At 35.9% G+C, this 16,036-nt stretch overlaps 1 pseudogene; it reads left to right on the top strand.

Annotated features, from left to right (window-relative positions):
* The window catches only part of LOC132318857 (uncharacterized), a 140,644-nt pseudogene that overhangs the window by 24,213 nt on the left and 100,395 nt on the right, over positions 1-16,036 (top strand).

Below are 16,036 nucleotides of genomic sequence, written 5' to 3'. Positions count from 1 at the left end.
TATTGAATTCTTCCATGCTAGATGTGAATATTTGTTTCCTTTCAATACCAAAACTGGTTATTTTACTGTTCTTCTAACAATAAAGAGCAAAAATGTAACTATTTAGCTTTGTCATAGGTTAAGGAAGTCTGAAGACTAATAGATAGTAACTACACAGTTGAGAGATATCTTATTTTTGTGCTTTAAAATAGAAAATGAATCATCAGTTGCCAAAATGCTGCTTTGTGAACTATACTCTTGTTGAATTGGGTGCAGAGAAGCAAGACGTTTGAATGCTTGTATATCAAAGACTGGTTTGGCTATTTGTATTATTAATGTTACCCACAAACTGCATTCCTAACAAGTGGTTACATGAGGTAAGATGAACATTACTTGCAATAAATTCAAAAAGGCTGTTACGGCTGAAATGAAATTAATGGGCTATATTTCCAACTCCTCTATCTGTTAACATGCTAGTCATTTCATTGCACAGGACATTATCTTTTAAAAAGTTTTTAGGTTGATTTTAAGAAGAAAGAATCATTCACTATTCTTCATGTTTAGGAAATACTCAAGAGGTAAATACAGTGTTACCAATACCACAGACCTTTAGAATATTTCGCTGTGAGAAGGTGCCTGAGCGTCATTTAGATTGAGTCTAAGGTGTAGTTTCTATTGTTCTGGTGCCACTTATTATCTTCTTTAGGTCAAGTTGCTTACCAAATCAATGATACTATTCAGCTTTTCTTCTATTATATTACATTTCATATGTGAATAAATATGAGAACAACTGAACCTTTACTCAGACATTTCTGTCCTCCTCAAAAAAGGCAACTGATCTGCAAAATCTATGTCTTGCCTTTTTTTTTTTTCCCCCTCCTTGAATGTCTTGTTTTCTCTGAATTCTTACACTGAAATGGATAGATCTTCTCATCTCCACTATCTTGTCGTACAGAATCACAGAATCACAGAATCACTAAGGTTGGAAAAGACCTATAGGATCATCAAGTCCAACCATCAACTAACACCACCATGCCCATTAAACCATGTCCCACAATGCCTCGTCCACACGTTCCTTGAACAACATTCCTTAGTCAACATTCAGGCAACAGTGTGTTTTTTGTACGTTAGTTAAATGTGTAGACATGCATAGGCTACTTAAAATAGTATTTTGAACCTTAAACAGAAGATTTAATAGATGGTCAATTGGCCATAGACTAGTAGGGCTTTGTTTGGGTTACTGTGGGATTCTACTTTATAGTTTGGAATGGTAGATGATGACATTAGGTTACCCATGGGTAAGCAAAGAAATAGGAAATAGGGGAAAATACATCTGGAAGAGGACTACAAGAAAGAATCTCTCACTAACAATGAGAAAGCAGGCTGACAGGGGCCTGTCTCAAGCACCTGGACACACATGTACACGGCCTGAGAAGAAAACAAAAGATCTCACTGCAGTTGTCCATTTCAGAAAGAAAGATACCAACCCAGATTCTTATCAGAGGTACACAGTAAAAGAACAAGAGACAATGGTCATAGTTGTGACAAAAGGAATTGTGATATGCATGTAAGTAAAACAAAAGGAAAAAAATCACTAAGCACAGGTTACACAGAGATTTTCAGAACTGAACAAGACATGGCTTTGAGCAACCTTGAATAATTTCAATATAGCCATGCTCCAAGCAGGAGTTTGGTCTAGATGGCTTACAGAGGTCCCTTCCAACATTAGTTTTTCTGTGAGTCTTGGTAGATGACAAATACATTTTCTCTTGGTAATGGTTTTGTGCTTATTTTGTTTAATTTACGGCTGGTATTAGAGCACAGAACAGTTCACTCTTTCTAGGAGGAGTATAATTTTATAACTGTTTCTTAAAACAATTGGAAATGTCTAATCTATAAATATTTTATGTATTATCGCTCTAATAGTTGTAGATATAAGGGTATCTAAAAAGGAGATGTCTAGGCTACATGAATGATCTACTGACAGATATCATGTAAAACTTACACTAATAGGACAATTTCATTTGATAGTGACTGCCAACGTCAGTAAAATTATGCACAACTAATGCTGGGCTTTAGTATTAACCTCTTTGACAATGCAATGCTTCAGTTTGCTTAAAAAATAATTGCTGTGGGATTCCGTAAGTCTTTATCTTTAGATAACCATAAATCCCTTTTTCTAGGTTGCTCAGTAACTTTTGTCCTCAGCTAGCTTTTGTATTTGTATAGAAGAGGGTCAAAACCTTTTAGCCATAATTTCTCTCACATTTTATTTCCTCTAACCCAGGCTTAATTGCTCTTTGTAAATGTCCAGTAAGGGTTCAGAGAACAGTTAATAGACATTATGCTTTTAGCATAATTTCCCTGTATTTATTTGCGAAGTTCTGCAAAGACAGATTTTACCCCTTATAATTTTTTTAATTAACATTCATATTTAGGAAAAATATATTAACATTATGAAAAAAAAAAAAAAAAGGGTTCCTTGCTGATAATTGACTGATTTTCCTGTCATAGTTTCTTTTTCATAAATAAGTTAAAACCACACCACCACTTATTTTTCTCACGGTGTGCAACAGGGTACTCCAATATAGGGATTTATTTTGTGGGTTTTATTTATAAAGCGGCTTTATTAATTCACCCAAGAATCATTTTAACAAGTTGGTTCACATATGTATATTAAAATGATGTCTAAAGGACAATGGCTGTAACCCCTTTTTCAACAGGCCTTATCTTTTTCTCTTTTGTAGGAAAAAGGAACATGGATTAATTTTAATAGAAAATAGAGCATATACATGCTAATGTATATGCTCTATATATACATGCTAATGTCACTAAAATCCAATCCTGCGTCAACTGTAAATTAAAGGGAGCAATTAAAAATACAATAGAAGAAAATTAGATGCTAGGAGGCAAATTAAATATCAATTAAGAATTATGGCAATGGATTGTGCATGAAAAAAAAAGTTTGTGAAGTGGAAACCAGGGTTGGCAGAACTAAATATAAGATTTTTTGGAAATATTTGGGGAGTGAAAATATCTTAATGCTCCTAAACAGAACAAGACCATTAATAGACGGACAACAAAGTGTTACTGAAAAGCAGGAAAGAAAGAAAGAAGGAAGTGAAGTTGAAGAGGAATTTGGTGAGAAAGACGAAGAGGAAAGTAAGGCAAAGCAATGCAATGCAAGGCAAAGGCAGGAAGAAACAATTCTATAAGTATTTTTCTTCAGTACTTGGAAATAGGCCGGATGTATTCATGTCATATCAAGTCATTCAGAAATTGATAATAATTGAGAAAGATGTTAGGGAAAATCCAACAAAAATAATGAAACCATACAGGATAAGAATGTTACTAATGCAGTCTGCAGCAATCAATAGAAAACTTCCTTTTTAGAAGATTCACTGGTGATTTTGATGTGTTGGTATCCCTACTGCTAAAATATTCTCACCCAAATATTTCCAGGTAGGCAAAAGGCATGACAGCATCATCAGTCATATGCTACAAACAATGGAAAAAATTACTAAGAGAAATACTGGTATCTGCCTTTCCTACAACTTTCAAAAGAGAAATTAATATTTTCAGAAGTAAAGCTTTGGCTGAATACAACACAGGTGCAGCACTGTGGCCACTGTATCAAAATTTATCTTGCAGTAGTTGAAACCAGGCAATAAAATATTCTTTCCAGAGATAAAATTATGATGTTAGAAAAAGTTCTGTGAAACTAAAAAATGATCAAACTATTACCCACATGACAACAGACATAGCTAATGTTAGCAGATTTATAAATCACCAGAGGAGGTATCAACAATGGTATAATACTGCAGAATATTAAATATGGTACCTTTTTACTGATGCAGTATTTTGTGGCCTGCTCTCTCAGCTACTTCTATTTTACTTTTGCATTGTGTAAAAATCTATTACAGATTCCCTTTGTGTAAGGTTTTCACCAGCCTTTTATGCTTTTGTACTTTTAGATTAGATTATTGCAATGGAAGGGGAGAGCACCAGGCAGATGCTAGGTTGACAGGTCAGCAAGGAACATTAACAGACAAATTGATTAAGCCAGGAAGAGAAAACATCACACTTTAATAAGCATGCAGGCTGTTCCTGCTAGTTCATTAGGAACTCAGAGCATGTCACAAGTGCAATTCGTGCCTCACGTCCCCACTGAACTTTACAATGTGTCACAGCAGCCCATACAGGAGTACTTTCCAGAATTTAGGTAGAAAGCATATGCTTTGAGTGGAAAGGAGTGAAGAAATGCTTCTCCTAATGTCTGAAGAAAATTTTGCAGAGCACTGCATAGATGAAAGACACATGATCTGTGACCACTGTGAAGTTCTTATGAATTTTAATAACTGCCATGTGTGCTCTGAAGTATATGACACTTTAACTGCTAATTTGTCAGCTATTTTTCAGAAGAAAAATTTATAGCTGATACTTGCAGAATGTGTGGACTTTAAGTTGTTCATAAAAAAAACATTGTGGAGAAAACACATTCACATCCAGAACTACCCATCTTTTTACCAGCTCCAATTTTAGGAGTTATTGGGCTGTCATTTTGGGGTGAATAGCTTGTTTTGCAAGTTAAGTTGTGTGGCCTGGCAAAAAGTAGATAGTAGTATAAAAGTAAGTTTAAATCTGAACACTGGGAGGGCAGAGAGGGGACAAAGTAGATAGGAATCTGCTTCATAGAGAATCAGTTCCTTAAGCATCTAGAAAGACTGCATAATGATGTCTGTATGCATCTGTATAGAAAAGCCACTAGGAAGTATCTCAATATACTCTAAATGTCAAAAGAGGTAATGACAGACTGAATTTTACTTTAGCCTTTAGAAAGATAATTACTTTAGATGAACTTAGATGTTCATTGAAGCAAACATTTCATACACTTCACAATGAACATCTAAGTCAAAGCAAAAAAATCTTCATACTTTTCTGTGATATTTAGAGAATACTAAGCAGAATTATATATTCTATAGAAGATCTAGAGACTTACGAACTTCTCACATTGGGGCAAATCAAACTAAGTTGTGAATTCAGAATTGCATTGTTGTAAAACTATTGCTGTTGAAAGTAACATCAGGCCTTTGGTCCAGAGGATAAATCACTTGCATATGTGATACATTTGTTTTTTTTCAGAAGGAATAAGCTAATTACTTCATACATTTGAAGCAGTGCAAACTGAAAATCTTATTTCCCAAACCACTGTATGTCTGTCAGTTAGGATTTCTGAAATGTCCATCACTTTATTATCTGTACACTGGAGAACCCAAAGACTGAGATCCAGGAAGCAGACGTAATATTCAGTGATGAATTTAGGATTCTGCTGGTGTTTGAAATTTCTTCACCTTCATCTGGTCCCCAAAGTGATGTAGCAATTGTTAAGAGTATAGAGATTTATGAACTAAACCTCAAATCCGCAAGAAACACTTAGCACCTGCACTTAAGAGCAAAATCCACATACTATATGACTAACTTTTTAGGTGCCTGAGGAGCCATTGTTTCCTTATGTGTTACTTCTAAAGTTTCTTAAAGACCTGCAGCTGTGTGTGCCCAAGAACTGAAGAGGTTGACAGTTATCTGCAGGTACATCTGTGCTGGTTGCAGGTGTCCAGGTGTTCCCTGGGGGAGTGGGGGAGGATGCAGGGGTGGCCCCTTGCGAGGAGCGGCCAGGGGCTGCTCCGTGCTGGACACAGCCATTTTCAGATGGCTCCAATGGACCCACTACAAGGCACAGCTGAGCCCTTCAGCCAAGAGAGTGGCATTTCTGGGAAAATGTAGTTAAGAAAAGACAAAATGCCACACAACACTAAGGAGGCAGAAAGAAAGTGTGAGAAACAGCAAGCTCAGAGAAGGAGGAGGAAGAGGTGTTCCAAGCACCACAGCAGAGATTCCCCTGCAGCCTATGGAAGAGACCATAAGGGAGAAAGTATTTTCCTGCAGCTCATGGAGAGGACCAGACCAGAGCAAATATCCACACTGCATCCCATGGAGGACCCCACATGGGACCATGTGGAGATTTCATGAAGGAGTTGCAGCCCATGGAGAGCTCATGCTGGAACAGACTTATTCTGAAGGACTGTAGCCCATGGAGAGAACCCACACTGGAACAGGGAAAAAGTGTGAGGAAGAACAAGCAGCAGAGATGAACCATTATGAACTCACCACAACTCCCAACTCCCCATCCCCCTCGTGCTACTCGGTGGGGAGTGGGTAAAAGGTAAAGATGTGAGGAATGAAGGAGATCATCTGAGCCTGAAAAGTGTGTGGGGAGCAAAGGTAGTGTTTCCGTTTTTGTCTTTGTTTCTCACTATCCAAATCCATTTTAATTGGCAATAAATTAAATTAATTTTCCCCAAGTCAAGTCTGTTTTGTCCCTGATGGTAATGAGTAAGTGATCTCCCTGTCTTTATCTGAAACCTAAAGCTTTTTCATCCTATTTTCTCCCTCTTGTCCTGTTCAAGAGGGGGAGTGAGAGAGCAGCTGAATGGATGTCTGTCAGCCAGCAAAGGTCAACCCACGACAACATCCATTCAAGATTTTTTGCTCCTGACCACTTTCCCTGAGGAACTGGATATAACAGACATGTAAAGAGTATGCCAACACACACTAACACTGAGTTCAGTATGATACACAGCAGTCATAAACATACTTACTCATAGACTGTTAACTAATTTTTGCCAAAGCTTATAGCTAGCTGACATTGCTTGCCCAGAAAATGGGAATTTCAGGTTGAAAACATTTCTCAGACTGAGAGGCTAAAACCAGAATACTAATAACAAGGATAATATCCTCTAGCAAGGGACTTAAAGGGGGAAGAAGACAGAAGAAGGGGAAAGACAAGTGGTGTAGCTCTATAATAGGGAATGCTAGGTTTCTTCTCCTGGCATTTTTTCTGTGTTTTATCCAAAGGTTATTGAAAGAAAATGCATAAGGAATACATAGAATCCCTAGGTGTTTAGTGAAAGAGGCAATTAACTTGCATTTACATTTGTCTTCTCCTCAATATTTTTTTCCTCTGCTGCAAGTGTTGAATGTTACCCAGCCCTTGAGAGCCTGAGAGTCAAATTAAGATCCAGTTGATCACAAGGATGTATTTATTTGCCTTGTATATGTTTTATTTGGAGTGCAGTTGTTTTTCTGTTGTAACAAATTATAGGATTTATTTCCTTATGGTATCAGCATGTATTGCATCAAAAGGAGAACCTTTTCCCTGCAACATAAGCTGCTGCTCCAAATATATCTTGTAGTTTGTATTCACATTCCAAATTATCTTGATTCTGTCTCTCAGTTAAACACCAATTCTAAAGTCTCATCTCCCACCATTGTGTTAGAAATGTTTGCTTTGGCAGCAATAACAGGCTACAGGGTGTTTTATAGAAAGGCATTATCTTCTTGCCTTAGAGATTTTTCAAACTAATATGGACAAAAGCAGGATTGATCTGATCCGGAAGCTGTGCAACTGTATCCCTTATCTCAGGTGTTCACACTGCACTGACTAATGGTAATAGTTGAAAGTCCTAGCCAAAACCTCTAAGAAACTTCCATCTAAAATAAGATACAAGATACAGAAGAAAGAAGATGGGAGTCAGCTGCCTGAACGTAGTTATCTGGAGCAGCTTTAGACACTAGGTGGTAATCTTCTAGACTTCTAGTTTCTGGTCAGAAAGATACAAGTCTCCTTTAAGTCTTCTTTCATACCTGTGAGCCCCGTGTGAATACCTTACATACCTAAGGGATCTCAGATGGCAAATTTTAGGCAAATGAATAGTGGTCTAAAACATGGTCAATGGTAGCAAAATGGTAAAAGAACAAGAAAGTTGAGTATGTAGCTTTCCAAAGTTCTGCAATTCTAACTTGAAAAATTTCAGTATCTCTAAAATATAATTAGTACTACTCAAAAGATGGTTAAAGAGAAATAATCAAAAAAAGTCCTTTCTAATGAAGTAACAAGTTTTACTTAAGTGTTCCTTATGCAAGAAAATAGAAAAGAATTTTTCTTTCATCCCCCAGTCTGTATTGATACTGGTGATTGCCCTGACCCAGGTGCAGGACCTTGCACTTCACCTTGTTGAACTCCATGAGGTTTGCAAGGGCCCACCACTCAAGCCAACCACTTGGTATCATCTGAAAACTTGCTGAGGGTGCACTCAATCCCACTGTCTATGTCACTGATGAAGGTATTAAATAGTACTGGTCCCAGTATAGATCCTTGAGGGACACACTCGTTACTCGTTTCTGCTTTGACACTGAGCTTTTGACTACAACTCTATGGACCTAGCCACCCAGCCAATTGCTTATCCGTGTAACAGCCCATCTGTCAAACCCATATCTCTCCTATCTAGAGGTAAGAATATTGTGAGGGACCGTATCAAAGGCCTTACAGAATAGAATGGCAAACAATGAAATCATCACAGTTAAACTTAGAAACCATAAAATGATAGCAAATGGAGATGAGCAGGTAAATACTCTCTCTGTGATACTGAAGGATGGTTTAAAACTTTCAAACACAACAGAAATCCTTTCTAAATTGGTGATGCCTTCCAAACTCATCCTGGCTTTATCTTTCTTGCCAGTTGTAATATAAGGATTAAAATTGGCTCCAAGTGATCTTACTTGAATACCTGCACCATCCAAGACTCCATGTCACTGAAGGCATGACCCAATTTTGGTGATGCAAAGGCAGTTATGACAGTTTTATGTTGGTCTTAGCTTTAACTAAAACCATTTGTGTTTAAAAAAAGCTACTAAGAATAATGCAAAAACTTGTCCTACTTAAGAAAATCATTTACAAAATGAAGATCAAAGTAGTAAGAGCAAAGTAAAAAGGTTGTCTGTAGGAAGGTGATTTTTATTTGTTTTATTATACTTTGCCATTGATTTCACTGGTAATCTGCCAGTCCATTGCCATAGAAACAAGGCCACTTAAAAATGCATCCTGTGTATTTTAAGCCAAAATGTTCCATACTACTAAACATTTTCCTGTAAGCTAATGTCAAATAAAGATACAAATATGATTAAAATTGCAATGTCTGAATCATATGATGGATAAGCTAAAACCTCTTTTTGAGCTCCATCAAGAAAGAACTTCAAGGGGAAAACTGATATGTTCCAGGAAATAAAAACAGTCATGTACAATTAAAGACACATGCTGAAAATGCATGAAGAAATGCCCTCCATCACAGTATATTCTAAATATCTAAATATAAATTTTGAAACAACAAATTGATTTTTCCATTTTATTTTTTTTAATGTAAACACATTTTTTTTCCTTTTAAAATAAATAAAATAAGAAATAGATAATCAATTGCACTGGGTGAATCTTCATTGTTCCAAACCTTTAATAAATGAGTGAAAAGTTCTTCAGAGTAAAAGCTTACTGTCTTCTATGTGGATTGGACTTTCAAAAACAATGAAGAAAGTATTTCACTCTTAAATTTTGCATCTGTTTGCTCAATTCAAATTCTAGGTAGGAGTATTTTATCAATAGTTATAAGGTTTTCCAACTCTCCTCACCTTTGTTTCCAAAAGGAAACTGATTGAAGTCTTCTCTGTTGTATGAAATGTCACCCAAATTTAGACCATTTATACATTTTTAAAGGATCATGGTATCAGGGGGGAAAAAAAAAAAAAAGAAAAAAAGGGAAAGATTTGATGGGTACATTTCCCATAGAGTCAGTTCAGATAACACATGCTATCTGGAACTTTTGTACATAAATCCTGTTTTCTTCGTAGTGGAATGATTGTTTTAAATATCAATATTTTGAAATAAAGAGTAACATTGAGGTTAACTCCTTAATTCAGAGTGCTACATGAAAAAAGCCTTTATATACTCAGTGCTGTGGTTCCTCCCACTCCAATTTTTGTATCTCCAGCTCTCTCTTTTCCTCTGTATTTTCCTTCATTGCCAAATACTCAATGTGGCTTGTCAGATTTGTATTACCTGCCTCCTACTTTTCTAATTCTTAAAGGTATTGATATTGCCTGAACTGCAGATCGTTATTTATATTGTTCATTTTCAGACACTGTTATCCTGTTACATTATTTTGCCATTAGCTCCAAAGTTATGAAACTAATGAGAAGTGAATTAACATTATAAAAACCTGTTTCCCAAGACAGATATTAGTGTATTATAATATTCCCATACAAAACCGTCAGTGGAGAGAAAGGTGCTTCTAAATATCCCCATACTAACAAGGTACTAACAGAACTCAAATCAGCCTTCTGAATTTGGGCTTAAACAGAGAAGCTGTTAAGCCCACATTTATCTGATTACATTCTAAATGAATAAGGTGGAATAGACTTTGATCCCAGTGGTTATTTTTATTCATATAAACTTAACGAAGTGCACTCTGACCTGCTGACCTTCCTCACAATTCCAACCAGTTTCAAGCTGTGAACACGAATTAAAGAGAAGTACTAGTGAAATTTGGACTTTTTTTAAGAGATCCAGGCTCCAGACATTCTGCCAGTGGAAAACAAAATAAAAAAAAATTAAAGTACAAAAATTACAAAGTTCTTCCGCAAAGTGTTAATATCATGATGGTATCTCATGCCTCCTTTTCAGCTCTGCATCAACAGTTTGTCAAAAAATACTATACATATTTAATATTCTTGTCTTCTGTTTGAGATATTGTCTATGTCATGAGTGCTACTAAGTTTTCATAACCTTCATGCTGATAGGGAACCAAAGGTAATATTGTACTGTATTAATCAAGAAAATGGATAGAGCTTTCTACAGCCTACCAATCACTTGATAAAGGAAAACAAAAAAAGAAAAAAAAGAAGATTAAATTACAGGCTGCTCAAACGTTTTATACTTGCAATGAATAAATCTCAGCTAAAGTCTATTGTGCATTCTTTGGCACTTGATTAGTAAGGGTTTGGGTTTGTTTTTTTTTTTTAAAGGAATGTTCTGTTTAGCTTTAATTAGAAGGGGATATATAAAAGAATAAAGAAAAACAAATGATGCAAAAATGTTAGAATGGAAAAGTTCTCAGTAAAATATGTTTATTTCTCAAAGAGTTAAAACAGATGACTCTCCTACAGCCAAGGCAGACACAGAATGCTGTGACTTATGTGAATGTCCTTGGCAGGAGGATAAAATTATCTGCCTCTAAATGAGATGTAGTTTAAGCTGGTGATGTCAGAAGCTAATCCGGACACCAATGAAGCATGACCACAAAGAACAATCCATGCATATTTGTAATTTACCCCAGAGTAAAAAGCAACTGCAGTCTGATCAACTGATTGCAGTCCTCACCTGGGAAATCTGAAATCACCACCTGTTGTTTTCTTTCGATGCCAGTGTGACACACTTCAACTGATTTCAGCAGAATATAAAACATCAGTGTACCTGGGGCGGGGGGAAAATCTTACTGAGTTGCACTCATTTCTGTTAAGCAACCTACTTGAAATGTGGTATCTACATTTGAACTGTGGAAGCTGAATTTCTTAAAGCAAGCATCTGACAGCAAATGCAGGTACTCAGAAGCTCTGCAGTAGTTCCTGATATTGAAGAAGTACTAGAAAGTAATTATCCTGTCAATATCTCTAATTACATTCATATATATACACATATGTGTATGTGTGTGCCTCTGACCCTACTCACTTCCTACAAAAAACATGCTTTGACATGATAGACCTTCTTTTCTATCTTGCCCTCCTTAACAATCTCTGTATTTATAACTAAAGGCCACAAATAATTTCTCTTTCATTTGGCTTTTTTAGTCCTTTTAATTTTTTTTTTTACCTTATATAATGTTATTTAAGCGTCATGTTGTGAAAATACTTTTATTTGGTAAGGAATTTTAGGTTTATTACAAATTTTTTGCACATTTTCACTATTGAATGAGAAGCAGAAAAATAACAGAATTTTCTTCCATGGAGAAAGGGCTGTTAAGTTAAATGATAAAACATCATGGGACTGACTGATACACGAATACATAGATTGCACAAATAGAGCCAAATCAAGACATATAGGGTGGAGTTCATATTTTATATAAACTAAGCACTTAAAAAAATCTACAAAATTACGTTAATCTAAATATAAATTTCTAAATAAGTTATTTTAATATATAGTGAAATGGAAAATAAATCCACATCATTATTCAATTTTTTTCTTTTTATTTTGAACATACTTATACAGTTCCTGTTGCTGAGTGTGTGTTAGGAAAATATGTGCATTGCTAACTTTCCAAAGTGAAGAAAGACATCATCCTTTGTACATTGTGATTTTTTGAAAAAGAAAAGGGGGCTAGAGAATAGAGCTGTCCAAAATGGATCCTGCAGTACAATGCAGCATTTACTCCACCATTCTGTTGCTGCTTCAGTTTAAAACACAGACACACAGCAGTAAAAATCTTGGACTACAGACAAGTGAGCTGAGACAGTCCTCTTTCAACAGCACTCTATTAGCTGTATACTTCCCTTTGTAAATAATAGAACAATGCTTTAAACATTTACAGAGTCAAACATTAAAATTACAGCTTTGTAGTCAAGGTGACAGATGGCCAGGGTGGTCATATAGCAAAGCTAAGAATTGCACCCCAATCTCAGTTTAGAACAAAAATAGAATAAAAAATACAATAGCAAAATTTTAAGCTGATTACATATATAGTTATTTATAAGCTTTATCCTGGACCTGAGGCAATTGAGTATATCTAACCACTGTAATCTAGCGGTGAATAAAGATTGATTGTGGCAAAGCAAGGTCTTTGTCAGCTTGTACTTTGTGGAATTTGCTGCATGTATGATTAATGTGCAAAAGGTCTCAGCATAGCCTTCAGGCTTCTTGCTGGCTCTTACTGCCATCTACAGATTAAACCTATCTTTGTCCTTTTCTTTCTTTCTTTTGGTGGTGGTGGTGGTGGTGTTTTTTGTTTTTCCACGGGGGGCGCACTTGCCAGGCAGCTTCATTCTGTCGGTTTTACAGCTACAGTCCTGCCTCATGAGGATGATGATCTAACCTTCTCTGGAGATTTAAGGCTCAACAGTAATGATCAAGGTCAGATTAGAAGCAAAAAGAGCACCGTTACAAATTAGCTGCCGTGCTCCTGAAGTCAGGAACAGATGAGAACATTCTTCCTGAGATGGAGAAAGCTGCATCCCATGAGTTTGCGCAGAATAGGTAAAGTTTCTTCTGAAAGATCTGTCAGCTTAAATGGAATGGTACTAAAATCCACATTCATGTTTTAAAGCAATCTGTGCCCTGGGAAAATTAACAACATGCTAGTAATGTAAGCTCCCTATATTGGGAATAGATACTTAAATCACAGCTCTGTATACTATGATTAGAAATGAAATACATTTCAATCAAAGGAATGTTTTTAATGTACTAGAGCAACGTGTTGATTTAAAACCCTGACCTGCATGATTAGTTCACAAACAAGAAATATGGTTAGAGATTTTCAAAATCCAAGAGGGATATCATTTCAGAGGCTGAACACTACAGTGAGACAGAATGCAACAACAAAAAGTAAAGCAGCTTCAGCAGCTATTTCTGAAGGCTTGATAGGGTGTTATGGGAGACCATCGCAATATACCATACTGGCAGCCCTGCAGAACCTCACTGTGCAGTCTCCACAAAATGCTGAAAGCTGCTCCACAAGCCACAGTTTCAGAAGTCCTTTGCTATTAGTTGCAGTAGAGTTAAAGAAAATCTTAAAGGCTTTCTCTTACTCAAGGGTTATCAGCCCCTTTAGCTCCTAAGGAGGTTCACCTGCACCGTGTGCAAGAGAACTTGGCACTTTAAACCTGAGAGGACCTTTTCAAATAGTTAAGTCCTTCAAAAGCTTTTCTGAGGATACCTAATGAGCTCGTCATCAAGTGTGCAAATGAAAACCTTCCATCTGTTCATGCTGATTTCAAGGGATTGGAATAATTTGAATGTTTAGATACAATAACACTTCAAGTGATATGTACATACCCAGTAGACAAAACTGACTGTGCTTTAATACAAAATGAAAGGTGATTTAGAAATTGTTTTCACAGTGCTTCTTTAGGAGAGGGGGAAAAACCCCCAAACCAACCAAACAAAAATCTCAACCTCTGTTATTTTCTGAGATTAAACATCTCATAAAAATGTAGAACAGTGTAGTAATCACTCAGGTCTTGCCCACTATGAGTCTTTCCTTTTTTGTTTTTTGCCTGGTATTTACCTCATGCCAAGATTACTTAAAGTGTTTGCTGCTTTTTTAGAACACTATATACATAATTTTTGTGTAATCATTGTCCTCAAAATTGCAAGGGGAAAAAAAAGGCAAGACAAAGATCAGAAATGGTGTGATGTAGTCAGTGTATTTCTTTTTGAAATTATGCATATAACATTTGGCCAGCAATAACTCATACACTGCAAAGCATTCCTCCTTTGTTTCAAAACAGTTATCATCAAGTTCTCATGTTAATCTTAACTCCATTAATCCTACTGCAGCACCTGTACTTCAATGAAAGAAAGTGAGGATGAAAACATTGTGTTCTCGAATCAAATGCAGGATTCATATTACTGAGCTTCAGATGACCGCAGCAGAGTCTTCTATATTTAAGAAAGTCTCCAGAGTAGTTAAAGAGAAAGAAGAACTTCCAGTTCCTAATTCATTTTATTAAAAAATATAGCAGGGTGAACCCTGCTTGCCAGATGACCACTTCACTCGTTCTCCACTTTCTTTTGATTTTGATTTCCAGTTTGGTTCCAGTCTTTAAGAAAGAAGGAAGAGAATGTTGACAAACATTGGGCGTGATGGTAGTGATATAACTGAGTTAATAGACATCATTACCTGATTTCAACCTCTTTAGTGCTCTTTTGCTTCCTAAGTATGTCTCCATCTAAGCAATAATCCAGAAATTCTTTAAATGTCTGCTTCATTTTAGCCTTATGAAATCAGCAAGCCTGTTCACTAGTATACAAATAAATGAATGTTTAAGTGTTTCTTTTGGAAATGGGCCAGGAATGAAATCATATATTTTCTCCTTCTTAATGCACACCCAGGATTCCCAGATAATCTGGTAACAAAGAATGTCTTTCTCCTTCCTGTGAACTCTCACTTGTCCTCTGCAGTAAGTAATATCATTCTTACCATTCATTATTTGGCAAATAGTGGTAGTCACTGCTGTGCCTGTTCTTGGAACACATCCTAAAATGATCCTATCCTGGCATGTAACTACATCACGTTTAGACAAACTTTACATTCAAAGTAGCACTGAGGAACCTTTTTAAATTGTCTGGTTAAAGCTGAATGTCTAGCTGCTTTACTAAAGCCCCTAGAGGAAAACGTTAAGTTTTATCATATGCTCCTTTGAGGCCTGAAGATGCATTGAGCAAATAATTAATTTAAAATGTAGCAGGACTACTGTTTTTATCTTGCTGAGTTACAAACCCTTAAATTATTTATAATGAAAATGCTGACACCACCTCTAATACAGTGGCATGAACATGCTGCTATAAAAATTATGACCCTGTTAACTTGTTAAACTCAATACATTTGCCTAGTTTGTAAACTATTTCAGTTTTTTATCACACAGGTAACAATATTAATGAGGTATTATTATTATTCTTGCAGGTTATAGGCAAATTATTTGCATTTCGTATGCACAAATAGTAAGATGAAACATTCCAAATCAGATCCATGTCTCTGACAGATGATAGCAAAATACATTTTACATGTAATACTTAAACTGCATCAGACTGGAAATTCTTAGAAAAATATTCATTTTGGTACTATTGGTGATGTTTTTATTCACCATCTTATTTATACATGTTGAAAACGGAAAGTGGGACACAAAGGGAAGAAGAAAAAATGGATAGAAGTGTCTCTAAAGTTTCTAAATGTAGACAAAACTTTCTGAGGGACAATTATCTAGTTCATGTACACTATATAAAGTATCTTTAAGTTTGAAGTTTTCAAAATTGCCTAGAACATATTTAAATTTATTTACAATACTGGTTGTATTTTGAAGAACAATTTATGTGTCCAAGGGAAAACTGGAGGTTTTATGATATATCACTATATAGTAATATACTGGTATTTTCCTATATTGATATATTGATATATAATAT

This window comes from Gavia stellata, chromosome 1 (genome assembly GCF_030936135.1).
Source record: "Gavia stellata isolate bGavSte3 chromosome 1, bGavSte3.hap2, whole genome shotgun sequence".
NCBI lineage: Eukaryota > Metazoa > Chordata > Aves > Gaviiformes > Gaviidae > Gavia > Gavia stellata.
The sequence above is the reverse complement of the archived record's forward strand: the minus strand, read 5'-3'. Positions and strand labels throughout refer to the sequence as shown.